The sequence below is a fragment of the Pelodiscus sinensis genome, chromosome 3 (genome assembly GCF_049634645.1).
Source record: "Pelodiscus sinensis isolate JC-2024 chromosome 3, ASM4963464v1, whole genome shotgun sequence".
Taxonomy (NCBI): domain Eukaryota; kingdom Metazoa; phylum Chordata; order Testudines; family Trionychidae; genus Pelodiscus; species Pelodiscus sinensis.
The window spans coordinates 11658981-11677035 of NC_134713.1; the positions used below are offsets into that span (position 1 = coordinate 11658981).

At 42.7% G+C, this 18055-nt stretch overlaps 2 long non-coding RNA genes across 2 annotated transcripts; both read left to right on the forward strand.

Annotated features, from left to right (window-relative positions):
• Positions 1–6891: 6891 nt before the first annotated feature.
• On the forward strand, positions 6892–7799 carry LOC142827554 (uncharacterized). Its single transcript, XR_012902224.1, has 3 exons — positions 6892–7025; positions 7118–7200; positions 7588–7799. It is a non-coding gene; the product is annotated as an uncharacterized LOC142827554 (long non-coding RNA).
• Positions 7800–11674: 3875 nt separating this feature from the next.
• LOC142827555 (uncharacterized) lies at positions 11675–13708 on the forward strand. Its single transcript, XR_012902225.1, has 3 exons — positions 11675–11833; positions 11926–12008; positions 13506–13708. It is a non-coding gene; the product is annotated as an uncharacterized LOC142827555 (long non-coding RNA).
• The last annotated feature ends 4347 nt before the right edge of the window (positions 13709–18055 follow it).

Sequence of the window (18055 nt, forward strand, 5' to 3'; positions counted from 1 at the left end):
CATACCACCAGTACATGCAGATATGCTTGCAGATTTGTCTGTGACAACCACTGTTTTTGTTAAATTGAAGGAAGGGGAGAAAGTGCATGGACCATATAGTTAAGTTGTTCATCACACCCTCACACACAAAGGTACTGTACCATGCTTCTAAGTCTCCATATTACAGAGCAGTGGTACACAAGGAAGACAAATTACAAATAATTTAAAAATGTAATTTATATAGTGACAACTAGATAGAAAGAGAGTTTATTTTGTTGGTGTTTATCAAAAGTACTCCTATGTCCCATCATTACTATAGAAACCAATTACCTCATAATTTTTAATATGTTTATTTTTTAAAATACTCCTGCAAGGTAAGGCACTGTTGTTAATCCTCATTTTACTCATGAGAACCTGAAACACAGCACAATTAAGAGGCAGATTTTTAAAGGTGCTTGGGCACTTAACTCCCATTGAAGCCAATGGGAGTTAGGTGCCTAGGTACTACTAAAGATTTAGCCCTATATGACTTTTCTGGGTCACACAGGAAATTTATGGTGGAGCAACGTAAGGAACAGCAATCTCCCATATCCAAAGCTAGCACTGTGACCACCAGACCTTCCTTCTCCAGTTAGGTAGTATGATTATTAACTAACATATCTGTTAAGCACCATCTGTGTGCTCAGTGCTATTAAAAATAAAGCAAGAGATTGGCCCTACTTCTGCTCTGCAGTAGTGTCAATCAGAAGTAATTCCAGTTAAGACAAGTTTTCCCCCAAATGCAAAGCCCTGCAACAGTTCCAAACGAAGAGGATTTTTTCCCCAGGGCCTGGCTCTCCTAATGAGAGGAAAGTCAGTCCCTTTCCTAATCACAAATCTGGTGCACGCTGCCTAATCTGGAATTTGTCATGCTTAGCAGCACCCATCCATTCCTGCCTGCCCTCACCATACTCCAAGCTTAAAAATTGAAAAAAAAAAAAATCCAGCAATTAAACTCCTTTTCTGCCAAGCAAACTAACCTCCTTGCTTTTGCTGCTCGTGAACGGCTTGCTGAGTTAGCTATAATTTGGAAAATTAATTGACTCAGAGCCTGCTGCTGCAGCAGCCGCCGCAAATACAGAACACCCAAGACGCAGCAGCAGCCAGGTCAGAGGAGGTGGGAAAGTTTGCAACAAATGTAGCGAGCCAGAAGCAGAGCGGAATACGGGCAGCGGTGAGGAAACATAAAAAGGAAAGCATTCAGATCAGACACAGCCAGGGGAGGCAAGTCAGAGACCTCAGGAGAAGTTTGTGTTCTTTGGAAGAAGGGGAGGCTGGCTGGTTATGTCTTTTAATTGGGAATGCTTCTGGTTCACCATGGGGTACATGCGTCTAGAGATGCCCCTTTTCTCTCTCCTGGCTTGCAATGAGCACATCAAAGATTATCTTTGTGAATCCACTGAGCAATGCACAGCATTCTTGCCTGGTAAAGAAATCTTAAATTATGTAGCTCGTTCACAGACATGCCATCTGTTTGGGAATAAGCCCATGGGCAATCATTCTGGTCATAAAAAGGAACAACAGTTAGGTATCTGTCATCACCATTTTTCTCCCGTGGCTTCAGTAATTTTATTTACAACCAATCAGTCTCTCCAAATAAAATCGGCTCCCGTATTTTTGGTTATTATTTGTTATGGACAGAGCACACTAAGCATGTAAGATCCTTTACAAAGATAAGGAAGACAGTCCCTGCCCCTGTGTTTTCAGGACCTGAGTGTGTGTAGTATCCGGCAAATCACTCAGCTTCTCCACGCTTGTCATTTGGGGCTGAAGAAACTACTCTGACCTAGTTGCGTGTGTGTATGATGATTAGTTAATGTTTGCAAAGTGTTCTAGAAGTGCTATTCATTATTATCCCAAGTGCCCTGGGCATCAGGAAAAGCAGCACCAAGCAGCATGTGGGGGAACAACAATACCCTGCCGTGCTGATTTAATTTGAATTGCAGTCAGTTTTTGCTCTCAGCCCTGGTTGAAGCTGGCAGCTACAAAACCAACATGCCATGGACAGTTACAGTTGTCCAGCATGCAGACTGGGAAAGGGCTATTTGGCTCAATTAAAAAAAACCGATTCCAATATATTTGCAACATTTTATATATTTGGTGGCTTTGTCTATAGCCACAAAGAATGAGCCTCTTGAAACACCCATCATTTTAGCTTCACTGCACTGGTACATGGCACATTTCTTTATCCCCATTTCACAGGTGGGAAACTGAGGCACAGAGGGGTGAAGTGATTTGCCCAAGGTCTCACACTGGGAGTTTGTGGCAGGGCTAAGATCTGGTGGGCCCAGATCAGTGAGTTAACCACAAGGCAACCATTGAACATACTATGAAGAAGAATGCGCAACTATGTAGTGCTCTTGTGTTTAGCTCTCAAAGCATATCACCACAGAAAGGTAGGTGTCATCCTCCCCATTGTAGAGATGGGGAAACTGATCCCAGGGGACATTAAGTGACTTGCCCTGAGCATAAAATTCCGTATGAAGCAGCTGTTGTGTAGGAAAGCTGGGAGGCAGCTGCTTGAAGTCATAGAATCATAGAATACTAGGACAGGAAGGGACCTCGAGAGGTCATCAAGTCCAGTCCCCGGCCCTCATGGCAGGATCAAATACTGTCTAGACCATCCCTGATAGACATTTATCTAACCTGCTCTTGAATATCTCCACAGATGGGGATTCCACAACCTCCCTGGACAATTTATTCCAGTGTTTGACCACTCTGACAGTTAGGAACTTTTTCCTAATGTCCAACCTAAACCTCCCCCGCTGCAGTTTCAGCCCATTGCTTCTTGTTCTATCCTCAGAGGCCAAGATGAACAAGTTTTCTTCCTCCTCCTTATGCCACCCTTTAGATACCTGAAAACGGCTGTCGTGTCCCCCCCTCAGTCTTCTGACAAGTCAGTCAGAGCTTGTTCCTTTACCTCAGCCAGTGAGCAAAGGGGCTTCTGGAGATAGTCACCAGATCCCTGTTTGAGCCCAGCCAGATTCCCCTTCCAGCCCAGAGCAAGCCGCGGCCATTGCCTACGACAAGGAGCAATCAAAGGCAGAATCTACTGAGCCACCAGTTTCCTGGACACCAAGCCAAGGAGCCTGTCAGGAGTATAGCACTTCCTGTGTTCTTACAGTTCATTCCATGCTGGAGAGAAACTGGCCAGGCTTAATACAGGCCACTTATTATCATTTAAATTGTGTAAATAAGTTAAATGAATCAAATATGCAAATTAGGGCATTTGCATAAAACCACCAGCTTTCTAAAACTTGACGGTGTAAGGCCACACAGCAAGCTAGTGGCAGAGAAATCCAATCCAGATTTCCAGACTACCAGTCTAGCGTCTATTCACTAAGCTGCGCCGCTATTTGTTTGCAGTAATGAATAGCAGAGCGAGGGGAGGTTCGGCTTGTTTGCTGCAAGAGGCTTTTATGTAAAAAAACACTAGCCTCCTGTCTTCTACTCTCACCACAGCGGTCACACTGAAAACAAGATTCCTGATCCATTGCACCTCACTTCAGTGTATTCCCACAATTGTGTTACACGAGGTCCCCTATTCTATATCAACATTTTAAAGGAATTACTTCCAGGAAAAGAAATATGCCTACTTCAGTTTTTCCTCACTGACCTATTGACAGTAATTATGGCAAGCGATGGGCTAATGAATGGGCCCATCGGCCTGAACAAATAGCCAGCCATGCTTCCAGAAAGATCTTCCTCTTGTGCTTCTCCTCTTGTTTTCCTTATAAGCCGTCTATGCCCAACGCCTTTATGAAATTCAAGCCCAGTCCCACATTCACTGAACAACCTTTAAGAAAAGCCATTTTTCATACTTAGGGATTTTTCAAATCTCCTCTAACCAGTTACATTCTGCATTGTATCTTTTGGATCTGGCCATTGTCCAACGACAATCCTTAAAAATCCCTTTACAGTTTTAAAGGAAAATACAAGCCCTCATTTACCACTGGATTCAGCCTGAAAATAAAAGCTTAATGCCTTGACAGGCCTGGATATTTTTTTGCGTTCTAAGTCTGATTTATGGTGGTAGCCAGCAAACCAGGCTGGTGAAATATTTGCTGCTGCTCGCAGGGATCTGGAAAAATGAAGTGTGAAGTTCTGAAGAGAGCAGGCAACAGTTCTCCAGTCACTAAACACTTCCAACAAGTTGGCAGTGGAACAGAGCTGTGGTCTGAAAGATGAACCTCAAAGGAATAGAGGGGGTGGGGGCAGAGCAGTCCTGTGCACAGTGTCAAAATACTGCTGCAGCTTAAAGCTTTCCATACATTCATTACATTGGGAGGGGAAAGAGAAACATTTTCTTCATTATTTATTTATTCTCTCTCTTTCTCTTTTTTCCCCTGTGCAGTTCCCCCAGGAGGGGTTTCACCCAAAGTAGGAAAAAATTAAAAGCAACAATAGGAACATAGGAAGTAGCTTAAGCCTACCATAAAAATGCTCAGATTGAAAAATATGACCCGGAGAGGGGAAAGCGTTGCAGTTGCTACAAGGCTGATTAGTCTCTGTAGCCTTTCGAAGGGCCAAGGCCCTGCAATCTGTGGGCGTGGGAGCTGTGATTTTCATTCCCATGAAAAGGGAATTTCCTAGAGGTAAAAGGGAGGCGGGGATTTTTCAGAGTGTTCTTGGAATGAGTCACTCTGAATACATTTGCCAGGTAAAACATGTGGCTGTTTCAATTTTCTTTGAAGAAAATTAATATTCAACTATATTATATATAGCATAAAGTGGTTCGACTTTGTGCAAAATGCCATAATCTCACCAAGGTCTGGCCTCCCTCCAGTTACTCACTGAATTCAAACACTCTTCAGCCATTTCACCAGGATGGACTAAAATGCACATCATGCTCTCTGTTGACGTGCAAAGCGGCAAACGCCTTGACCTGCATTTTCCTTCCCCTCCTCCCCCCTGGTCTGCCCCAGATATTTGTAGATTTGCAGGATTGAGAGAGATCTGGGAACTTCACTCTATTATGGCTGGTATGATGCTATCAACTGTGATTACCTCAGCTGACACAGTGATTCTCAGTAGATTATGCGTACTTTTTCTGTGCAGAGAGAGAGAGGCAGAGATGAATTGATAAATTACTCAGGTATATTTCAACATCAGCATTAAGGGACCATATGCTGCTTCAGTGCACAGAAACACACCGGAGCACTCAACCTCAGTAATGTAGCTGGACATGAGTGTGGTCAATGACAGGGAAAGAATCTTTAATATGAGGCAGAGAGAACGACAATGAGAGGGAAAGAATCTTTAATATGAGGCCGAGAGAACATCATGGAGCTGCTCCAAGGAGGCTACTTCTATCTGACCGTGTTGTGCCCTCCAATATTTACCACAATCCCTGGGCAGGTGAAAGCACAGAGAGGTTGAACAACTACTCTGGAAGTCAGAGGGGAAGTCAAAATTGGGAATTTAACCCAGGTGTCCAGTACCCCAGCTCTGTGCTTGAACTACACCAGAGGGGCTGAAGCTGTGGGGGAAAGTAGTGGCCAACTCTCTCAGACTGGATGGAATGGACGCCATTTACTGGATGGATGCCATATAGTGATGTCTCGTCCAGGAGAGTTGGCAACCTGGAGCAGGGCTGAGAGGGAGGTGCAGCCGGAGGAGCAGCACAGCCAGATGGAGAGAAGCGGTGCTTTTAAGGGAAAAGTGCTGCTTCTTTCTAGCCACCTGCAGCGCTGCTACCCCCACCTCAGTCCTCCAGCCTGTGATGACCATTCAACTCTGCCTGGTGAGCAAGGGCTGGGCGCTGAGCCCTGGGGAGGCAGCCGGGGGATGAGGATGGGGATGGCTGGACCAATGCTTAACCAGGGGTGGGCAGCCCAACGATGGGGCCGGGAGTGGCCGGAGTCCATAGGCAGCATGCAGCTGCATAGGGCACCATGAAATTTGGGGCAATTTCGTGCCCCAAATTTAATGGTGCCCTATGCAGCTGCAAGTTTTGCCTCTCAGTAGGGACAGCTCCGAGCAGCAGGTCCTGGTTCTAAACCAGGGAGCAACAAGGCTTCGCATGGTGCCCCTGCCCTGAGCATTGTCTCTGTACTCCCAGTGGCCAGGAACTGGCCAATGGGAACTGGAAGGGCAGTGACTGTGGGCAAGAACATTGTGCAAAGCCACTTGCATGCCTACACCTAGGAGCTGGACCTGCTGTTGTCTGCTTTTAGGGCACAGGGCAGTCTGTGGTGTCAGGAAAGGCTGGAAGCCTGCCTTAGCACCCCCGCTGCACTGCTGATGAGGAGCCACCAGCGGTGAGCCCATGCCCAAACCCTGAGCACCAGCTACCTACCCCAGCTCTAAGCACCCCTAAATCCAGAGCCCCCTCCTCTATCCCAACCCATCACCTCCTGCCCCAGAGCTTGCTCCCTCAGACAGAGCCTTCATTCCCCCTGCAACCTCCCGGACTCCAAACCCCTCATTCCTGTCCCCATCCTAGAACCTACACTCAAAAAATATAATTATGTTGGGTCGTAGGCACCAACAATTTTTTTCAGTTGGATCATATGAAAAGCATCTGAAAACCCTGGGTCTAGATATTACTTAGTCCTGCGACAATTGCATCAAATGGACTAGATGAGCCCGTGACGAATTTTCCATTCCCATTATTCTGTAGTTCAACAGCAGCCTAACTCACTCCAGTGCCTTGCGCAAATGCCTCCATCCTTTTCATAGAATCATAGAATACTAGGACTGGAAGGGACCTCGAGAGGTCATCGAGTCCAGTCCCCTGCCCCCATGGTGTTATTTCGGTGTTTGATAGGGTGGCTTTCCCCACCCACTTCCCTCACTCCTTGTTTATTACTGGAGACTACTCACAAGGATGTCCATTGTGATGCAGACCACCTGTTCACTAGCAACTGAAAATCCACCTCATTTCACAGAAACCACTAACAATGATAATCAGATAACAACGACTTCTGCTAACCACCAACCTGAGTCACATTTGAGCTGGTGGTGTGAGGGTAAAAAAGGCTCAGTATCCCACTGCCAAATCTGAGGCAAGCAATACGTACAGTACCAGTGACTAGAAGATATTAACTGTTGCTGGTTGAGGGTCCATCTAATGTTTTGCTGGTTTCTCCTAAAACAGAGACAATGGGACCCAACATTGCCTTGGTGTAAGCTGGTGATGCTCCCTCTTATTTGGTCCATTGTCTCTCCACCAATCGCTAGGTGAGTGTAGCCCTTCAGATCTAAGTGGTTCAAGTTATTTTTCATACTTAAGATGTAGAGATACTGGCAAAACTGTAATTAAAGGTATGGGTGTGGGGACTGGGTGTGTGGGTGAGCGTGTGTAACTAAGTGTGCGTGTGTTTGTCTGTTTGTGTGGGTGTATAGTACAGAATGTGGCTTTCAGTTTGTGAGAGCATGGTGAGACATATTTGCAGGTATCTTGTTTGTGAGAGTGGGTGGCACAGTATGTGCCTGTGTGACTGACACTGTGGTTTGAGGCTGTGTGATTGTGAGATGTCTGAGCTTGCGCGAATGTCCCGTAAATGCTTCGACTGTGAAGGGGGATTCTTAAGCTGTTTCGTAACAAAAAAGATTCATATGTTCCAGTTCCAAGGCTCTATGCTGTTGTTCAGAAAGTGCCCCCAGCTCGGTTTGTACTGTTGTCCTGAAGAAATGGAACACGTCAAAACTGTAAATAGAACTGGAACACTCAGTGGCTCTTCCAAAACTAAAAGCTTGGGTTTAAAACAAACCAAACCCTTTGTTGCATCATTGCAGCTTCTGGCCTTTGACAGCATTAAAAACTGAATCAAAACCAACATTTTAGTGTAATTTTTTGCTTAAAGAAAACCTCATTGTTTCAATATATGCTGGGACAAATTCTTCTTTCATTTATCATAGAATCTATGATAGATGTCTATCTAACCTGCTCTTAAATATCTCCAGACATGGAGATACCACAACCTCCTTAGGCAACTTATTCCAGTGTTTAGCCATCCTGACAATTAGGAAGTTTTTCCTAATGTCCAACCCAAACCTTTCTTGCTGCAGTTTAAGCCCATTGCTTCCTGTCCTATCCTCAGAGGACAAGGAGAACAATTTTTCTTCCTCCTCCTTGTGACACCCTTTTAGATACCTGAAAACTACTATCATGTCCCCTCTCAGTCTTCTCCTTTCCAAACTAAGCAAGCCCAGTTCTCTCAGTTTTTCTTCATAGCTCATGTTCTCTAGACCTTTAATCATTCTTGTTGCTCTTCTCTGGACCTTCTCCAATTTCTCCACATCTTTCTTGCAATGTAGCACCCAGAACTGAACACAATACTCCAATTGAGGCCTAATCAGCGCAGAGTAGAGCAGAAGAATAACTTCTCATGTCTTGCTCACCATACTCCTGCTAATGCATCCCAGAATCATGTTTGCTTTATTTGCAACAGTGTCATGCTGTTGACTCATATTGTGGACCACTATGACCCTTAGGTCCCTTTCTACAGTACTCCTTCCTACACAGTCGCTTCCCATTCTGTATCTGTGAGACTGATTGTTCCTTCCTAAGTGGAGCACTTGGCCTTTGTCCTTATTAAACTTCATCCTATTTACCTCAGGCCATTTCTCCAGTTTGTCCAGATCATTTTGAATTATAACCCTATCCTCCAAAGCAGTTGCAACCCCTCATAGCTTTGTATCATCTGCAAACTTAATAAGTGTACTCTCTATGCCAATATCTAAATTGTTGATGAAGATGTTGAAGAGAACCGATCACAAAACAGCCCCCTGCAGAACCCCACTTGTTATGCCTTTCCAGCAGGTTTGTGAACTCTTAATAACTACTCTCTGAGAATGGTTATCCAGCCAGTTATGCACCCACCTTATAGTAGCCCCATCTAAGTTGCATTTGCCTAGTTTATTGATAAGAATATAATGTGAGACCATATCAAATGCCTTACTAAAGTCTAGGTATACCACATCCACCGCTTCTCCCTTATCCACAAGACTCTTTATCCTATGATTATAAACATTGTTATGATTGTAAACCTTAAGTAACGACTGAGGTTAATGATGTTGCTTCATAGAATCATAGGGTTGGAGGAGACCTCAGGAGGTCTTCAATTCCAACCCCCTGCTCAAAGCAGGACCAACCCTAATTAAATCATCCAGCCAGGGCTTTGACAAACCTGGCCTTTAAAACCTCTAGGTATGGAAATTCCACCACCTCCCTAGGGAACCCATTCCAGTGCTTCACCACCCTCCTAGTGAAATAGTTTTTCCTAATATCCAACCTAGACCTCCCCCACTGTAACTTGATTTATACTGATAGAGATGTAGCCGTGTTAGTCTGGTCTAGCTGAAACAAAAGACAGGACTATGCAGCACTTTAAAGACTAACAAGATGGTTTATTAGGTGATGAGCTTTCATGGGCCAGACCCACTTCCTCAGATCAAATAGTGGAAGAAAATTGGCATGACCATATATACCAAAGGGATACAATAAAAAAAAAGTGAACACATATAAAATTGACAAATCAGATTTTAGAACAGAGGAGGGAGGGACGGAGGTTAGTGTCTATGAGATAATGATGTTAGCGGTAATAATTGGGGAAGCTATCTTTAATGCCCACAAATCAAACATTAGACAGTTTCACAAAGAACAAACAGTTTCTTTTCATTTCAACCAGACTGGGCATTGTCCCAAGGACCTAACTACAGGTATCTTACTTCAAAGAGACTTTGACACCGGACTACAAAGGGAAGCCTCAGAACTGTCAATCAGTCTTAAATTTGACACTTTACAAATGGGCCTTAACAAAGATGCTAACTGATTTACCCATTACAAAGATAGCTTCCCCAATTATCACCAGCTCTTTGGGATCTGCATCTGCAGCAACAGTGTAAGTCAAGGTTTGGCTAGAGAAGAGCACAGACTCTGTGCTACAAAATAGCTTGTTTTTATCCCGCATTCTTGTTCTTACTAGTTCTTAGAATGGAGAGCGGTAACTAGTGGTGTCCCCCCAGAGGTCTGTACTGGGACCAGTCCTATTCACATATTCATAAAGGATCTGGGAAGATGGATTAACAGTGAAGGGGAAAAATCTGCAGATGAGACAAAACTGTTCAAGATAGCTATGTCCCCAGCAGATTATGAAGAGCTACTAAGGGATCTCACAAAATTCAATGTTGATAAATGCAAAGTAATGCTTATTAAAAACATAATCTCAGCTATACATATAAAACGATGGGTCTAAATTAGCTGTTACTACTTAAGAAAGAGATCTTGGAGTCATTGTGGATAGTTCTCAGTGATCATCCACTCAATATGCAGCGGCAGTCAAAAAAGCAAAGAATGTTGGGGGAATGTTAAATAAGGGATAGATAATAAAACATAAAATATTATGTTGCTTCTATATAAATCCATGATACACCCAAATGTTCAGTACTGTGTGCAGATGTGATCACCCCATCTCAAAGAAGATATATTGGAATTAGAAAAGCTTCAGAAATGGGCAACAGAAATTATTAAGAGTACAAAATAACTTCTGTATAAGGAGAGATTAATAAGACTGGAACTTTTCTGCTTGGAAAAGAGACTACCAATGGGGGGGTATGATAGAAGTAGATACAATCAAGAATGGTGTGGAAAAAGTCAACAAGGCAGTGTTATTTACTCCTCATAATACAAGGACTAGCGGTCACCAAATGAAATTAATAGGCATTAGGTTTAAAACAAACAAAAGGGAATATTTTCACACACTATGTCAACCTGAGAAACTCCTTGTTGACGATTACTTGTTGAGGATTACTTTTTCGGAAAAAGGCACGTGTGGACACGGAACAGAGTGGTTTGTTTTGAAAGAAGGGGCCTTCAGGAAAAAGCACAGGTGCCTGGTGGCCACTCCATCCACAGTAATCAGAACTTAAATGCGATATAGCGTCCAATCAATGTGGACATTATCTTTCGAAAAAGCACATAGCTTTTTCTATTCACTTTTGCTGTGTAGACGCTGTATTTTGAAAGAAGTTTTTCTGGAAGATCTCTTCTGGAAAAGCTTCGTCTGAAAGAAGCCCGAAGTCTAGACGTAGCCTTGTCTCTGACCTTCTATCCACCTGTCTGTATTTCACTCCACTCAGAAACTTTGCTGCTGCAGTCTGAGCTTCCTCTCTTCTATCCAGTTCCCAGAGTCGAAATGGCAGTAAAAGCTAGCAACTTTTAGGCTTTGTCTACATTACATGTTTTTGCAGCAGAAAATATGCTAATGAGGGACTCATTAGCATGAGTTGCGACATTATTGGCATATTTTCTGCTGTTTCTTTTTGCGCAAGGGGTTTTTGAGCAAGATCCTTATGCCTGACCCTCATCCCTGACCCCATCCTGGAACCTACACTCAAAAGATATAATTATACTGGGTTGTGAGCATCAACAATTTTGTTCAGTTGGATCATGTGAATAGCATCTGAAGACCGTGGGTCTAGATATTACTTAGTCCTGCCACAGTTGCAGCAGATGGACTAGATGACCCCATGACGAATTTTCCATTCTCATGATTCTGCAGCCTCACTCACTCCAGTGCCCTTCGCAAATGCCTCCATCCTTTTCCACAAAGTTATTTCGGTGATTGATAGGGTGGCTTTCCCCACCCACTTCCCTCACTCCTTGTTTATTACTGGAAACTACTCACAAGGATGTCCATTGTGATGCAGACCACCTGTTCACTAGCAACTGAAAATCCATCTCATTTCACAGAAACCACTAACAATGATAATCAGATAGTAACGACTTCTGCTAACCACCAACCTGAGTCACATTTGAGCTGGTGGTGTGAGGGTAAAAAAGGCTCAGTATCCCACTGCCAAATCTGAGGCAAGCAATATGTACAATACCAGTGACTAGAAGATATTAACTGTTGCTGATTGAGGGTCCATCTAATGTTTTGCTGGTTTCTCCTAAAACAGAGACAATGGGACCCAACATTGCCTTGGTGTAAGCTGATGATGCTCCCTCTTATTTGGTCCATTGTCTCTCCACCAATTGCTAGGTGAGTGTAGCCCTTCAGATCTAAGTGGTTCCAGTTATTTTTCATACTTAAGATGTAGAGATACTGGCAAAACTGTAATTAAAGGTATGGGTGTGGGGACTGGGTGTGTGGGTGAGCGTGTGTAACTAAGTGTGCGTGTGTTTGTGTGGGTGTATACTACAGATCTCTTCTGGAAAAGATTCTTTTGAAAGAAGCCTGCAGTCTAGACATAGCTTATCTCTGACCTTCTATCCACCTGTCTGTGTTTCACCCCACTTATCCACTTTGCTGCTTCAGTCTGAGCTTCCTCTCTTCTATCCAGTTCCCAGCATTGAAAAGAGAGCGAGAGCTATCAACTCTTTGGCTTTGTCTACACTACACATTTTTGTGGAAGAAAATATGCTAATGAGGGACTCATTAGCATGAGTTGTGACATCATTAGCATATTTTCTGCTGTTTCTTTTTGCGCAAGGGGTTTTTGAGCAAGATCCTTACGCCTGTCCCGAAAAGGCATAAGGATCATGCGCAAAATGGGGTTTTTGCGCAAAACGGAAGCAGTTACACTGGTTCGTTTTGCGCAAAAACCCCTTGTGCAAAAATAAAAGGCAGAAAATATGTTAATGATGTCACAACTCATGCTAAAGATTCCCTTATTAGCATATTTTCTGCTTCAGAAATGTGTAGTGTAGACAAAGTCTTACAGTTGGGCTGCCCAATCTAACTGGAACCATCTTTCCAACTCTCTAAGTCACTTTTTTCTTCTTCAAAACTTGCCTTATAATCTACTTGTTTGCGTTAATCTCTGACTCAATACACACTTTTTATTCTTCCATTATTGCCTCAACCTCCTGTCTCACCTCTTTGGATCGAGATCGTGAGAATTTTTGTCTCCACTTTTATCACATTTGAGTTGCAGGGTTGTTTTGATTAGCACGCCATACTGCAAATGAATGATGGTCCCAATGGTTAGAATGCTAGCCTGGGCAATGAAAGAAAGAGGTTCCATTCCTGCTTTGTCACAGATGCACTGTGTGAGCTTAGGCAAGTCACTTAGGAACAAATTTTTAAAGTTATTTAAATACCTAAAGATACATATGATTTCAAAGGGAGTTACACACCTCAGTGCTTTTGAATACCCCACCGTTTCTTTAAGTACCTAAATAGCTTTTAAAATCTATCCTTTAGTTTCTGTGTGTTCCCCATCTGCAAAATGGGAATAATATCACTATCTAACCTCATAGAGGTGTTGGGAGACTATAAATAGATTAAAGACTGAAGTGCTCAGATAGCCCGGTGTTAGGGGCAAAATAACTACCAACAAGAGACAATCCAACTCTGATGCATTCACTTTCTACACTACCCCTTTCTAGAAAGTATTTGTGTGCTGCTCTATGTTACACCAAAAAAGTCTTGTAATTGTAACTTCTTTATATTGATCTAGAATTTTGATAGCTCATATCCAAGACTGAATGCGCCTATATGCGTGCAAACTTCTCAATTGTCCCTTTCTTCCAGTAGGATCCCCAAGTGCCTTTTAAACTTCACCAATTTAGAAGGAATAAGTTCACCAAACACTGAAATGTGGGTGGAACATAACAGAGGTTTGAGTACACAAGGACACCACACAGAATCTCCGGAGGAAGTGAAGAATGCTATACACCCTTGAAATTGAATGGATAAGTCAGATAGGGAGATTACTAAGTGATTTGGTCAGCCTTGGAGCTGTGCGTTGGTTTTTTGTTTCGTTTATTGGGTTAGTGTTTGAGGGTTTCTATTTTGTTTGTTTTGCTGTGGTTATTTTGAAATTAGACTTTGTTGCAGTGATATTATGTTAACCAATAATATGCACAAACACTTTTGTTCAGTACTGCTGCACCTTTGCTTTGCAGATTTGTTAATGAAATTAGTTATATAATAGCACGAAGGGCAAGGACTATCTTTCTATTTTGTGGTTGGATAACCACCTACTACCATGAGATCTATGCCTGGGAACTGTACCTTCTACCACAATATTAATAAAACACTGTCAGTGTAGACAAACAAAATGTAATTTCTTAAATGCATCCAAGCCAGACCCTCTTATCTGTCACATTGATCACAGCAAAAAGCAACACTGCTTATAACAGATCAGGACTAGAGCTGCTAGGCATCTCCGTACCTGGGAAAATATTGAAGGAAACAAAGATTTTTCATTTTTGTTGAATTTTTGGGTTTCATAAAAAACCAAAATTGGAAATATGTTTGGTTTTCAAAAACAAACTTTTCAACAAAACCTGAAAATTTCAATGGAAATGGAAAATTTCAAGCCAAAATATCTGTTCAAAGGTTGAAAACGGATTTGTCAAGTAAATAATTTTCCATTTTTTTTCATCTCTCATCAGAACACTAGTTTTACATTTTATCCCAAAGGGTACGTCTACACTAGCCCCTAGTTCGAACTAGGGAGGCTAATGAGGGCGACCAAAAGTGCTAATGAAGCGTGGGATTTAAATATCCAGTGCTTGATTAATGTATTCCTGGCCGGTCGCCATTTTGGAAACTGACTAGCCCGAAGTAACTGCCCGCGTCTACATGTGGCAGAGAAGCAGGATTCCGAGATAAACCCTTAGTTTGAATTAACTGTTACTCCTCGTAGAATGAGGTTTAACAGTTAATTCAAACTAAGAGGTTTATCTCAGAATCCCGCTTCTCTGCTGCGTGTAGACACTGGCAGTTACTTCAGAATAGTCAGTTTCCAAAATGGCGACCAGCCGGGAATATGTTAATCAAGCGCAGGATATTTAAATCCCGTGCTTCACTAGCAATTTCGGTCACCCTCATTAGCCACCCTAGTTCAAACTAGGGGGCTAGTCTAGATGTACCCTAAGACAGTGTTTCCTGTTGTGCAGTGCCATGCATTCTAACAAAGGGAGAGGATCACTTCTGACCCGAATGGAAGCCTTCTACCTAGTGCATCGCTTGTGTCTTCTGTCCATTTTCCCATCCCAACAGTGACCATGCATTAGCCTGTTTTGCTGGTGATATATTATAAGATTATCTCCTAAAAACTCCATTGTTCTGGGCACTCTTTTGGTTACTATGCTCATAAGAACCAGATGTCTGTCATCTCAGACTGTTAGCTCTTTGAGGAATAGGAATGTGTAAAATGCCTTCCTTCATAGGGTCTAGATCCCTGATTAGGGATCACTATTTAAACAACAATCCCCTGTCCATCCTGAAGCTTATTAACAGCCAGTCCCTAACCCCAAATAAAGTCTACAAAAGTCTGAGATTGCATTAATAGGAGCAGTATTGGACCTATAGTGCAGACTTGGAATTATTTGATCAGCATTGATCAGTTTCATGCAATCCACTTGCTTAAATGGTATTAAAGATATTAACAAAGACACCCCCAATGAGTGTATATTAACACAGCTTAATCGAATGTGCTCACTTAAAATTGCTGTGTATGTTGTCACCACTGGGGAACTCTATCTTTTGTGTCTCTCTCGTGCATAGCAGCTTTAAGAAGCAGGTTGAAGACTATTTTTTAGTCCTTCTAAGATATGTCTATTGCCAAATGCACATTCTCAGCAGCTCAAGTCTATGCAGTGTTTTATGTGCATGAATTTGAGGCCATCCTGGTATAAGACAAAATGTTGTATACTTAGTGGTGAGCCAAGCCACAAGCATAAATTTTTATACCAAGGCACAGTAAAAATGTACCATGAAACTGATACACTTTAAAGAATAAATATTCTGAAATGACTATAATTGTTACTGAAGATGTGCTATTTCATTATTATATTAGGTTCAGTGACTGAAATATTTAGGTGTTTAATATACTGCTATCTAGCCTTTGCAGCTCCTCTCATTAATCTATCAGATGAATGGGTTCTAGTTATACTTCTTGTAACATGGCGAACTGCAGAGAATCACGTTTATAAGGGGTCTAGATGGTGAAGATTTATTAAGCTGTTGCTAATGATCCCACAGGGCTAGAAAAAGAAAAAAAGTATTCACACGAGCAGAAAATGTTTATAGAGGGAATCTGTCTTCCTAATTAGTCTGCTGAATGTTTTCTGTTGTACGGAGATAAGAGATGAATAAGCAGTGGTTTATGTAAAACTATGTTGAGAACACCTTTGTATTTAACATGTACATATCACTAAACACATCCAGAAGCATGCTAAAATAAAATGCTATTCTTTATTTATATAATGCAACACTATAAAAATAATAATGTTCTACATTTACATATAATATCGACTGCTACTGCTTTGTATTTAAATTGTACTTAATGTCAATAGGTAAGTATTAATGCACCCTCTATTCATAAGAGTTAATGGAGGCACAGAGCTGAAGGAACTTGGCCAAAGTTACACAGAGAGTTAGAATGAAAAATTCAGGCATACGATCCAAAGCCTAGATCATGATCAATCCATTAGTCCACAACCACTCTTAGACTGAAATCCTCAAATGGAAAGTACTTTACAACAAAAGGCTTTACAGCATAAAAACATAACCAAAGAATGGCCAGACAGGGTCCCGGAAAAAGTCCATCTAGCCCAGTATTTTGTTCTCTGACAGTGACCAATTCCAGATGCCCCAAAGGGAATGAACAGAATCTTCTTATAAATATTTCTGAAAGTTTATTTGTTTGTTTGTCTGTTTGTTTGTCCCGAAAGATCTCTGAAGAGGTAAGAGCTAGAAACACCAAATTTGGCATGGATATCACTGATTTCCTAACTTAAATAAATGGATTGGTTATATTTCGAAATCGGTTCCCCCAGCTCCCCCAGGGCCCCAATTGGGCCCACTGATAATTCCTGAATATCTCCGAAACGGCAAGAGCTAGAAACACCAAATTTTGCACGGATACTACTGATTTCCTAACTTGAATAACTAGGTTGGTTATATCTCCAAATTGGTTCCCCTGGGTCCCCCAGAGCCCCAGTTGGGCCCACTGATAATTATGAAAGATCTCTGAACTGGTAAGAGCTAGAAACACCAAATTTTGCACTGATACTACTGATTTCCTAACTTCAATAACTGGATTGGTTATATCTCAAAATCGGTTCCCCCAGAACCCCAATTGGGCCCACTGATATCTAGCTTTTAGTAGCACCTGATCATAGGCATTTGCTGGACTCTTCTGTTAAGCATGTCACATAAACCACAACTACAAGATCCTAGAGCAGAGTTTCCCAATTTTATTTGGCCATGGAATCCTTTTCAGCTTTTCAGAATTTAAGGGAACCCCTAGGTTTGTCAAGCAAAAAAATAAAAATAAAAATAAAAAGGAGGGGAACCCACCAGTGCATGAAAATCACATTCCTTTGAGGCCCCACACCTTTGAGGTCCCATCCTCTGTTCCCCTCCTCTCCATCACTTGCTATCCCCAGCCCTTTTACACTCTCACTGGGTTGAGACAGGAGGTGCGGGCTCTGGGGTGGGAATGAGGGATTTGGGTGTGGGAAGGGGTGAAAAGTGCAAGCTCTGGGAGGGAATTTGGATGCAGGAGAAGGGGATGCTGGCTCGGGGAGGGGGCTCCAGGCTGGGGAGTGTTGGGCTCAGGTGGAAGGTTGGGGTGCCGAGCAAGTCACAGGCTTGTGGATGTGAGGGTGCAGGAGTTTGGGTTGGATATGTGAGGGGCTCAGGGCAAGGAGACTGTGAGTATGATGGGCTCAGGACACAGATTTGCAGTGTGCGGATGGTGCAGGAGTGTTGTGGCAGAAGACAAGATGTGGGGATGCAGGAGTTTGGGGATGTAAGAGGCTCAGGACAGGGGGTTCCAGTGTATGACAGGCTCAGATTTGGGGTCAGGTGGTGCAGGAGTGTTATGAAGCTGCAGTGAGATGGGGATTTGGACCCAATTGGAGGCATGTTGGCCAGGCTTCATTTTTAAATAAAATATTATGTCAAACTCTAGGGCTGTGTCTACACTGGGCCACTTATTCTGGAAAAGCAGCAGCTGCTTTTCCGGAATACCTTGAAAGCTGTCTACACTGGCCGCTTGCTTTTCCGGAAAAGCAATGACGATCTACTGTAAAATTCTCAGTGCTCTTCCGGAAAAACTATGCTGCTCC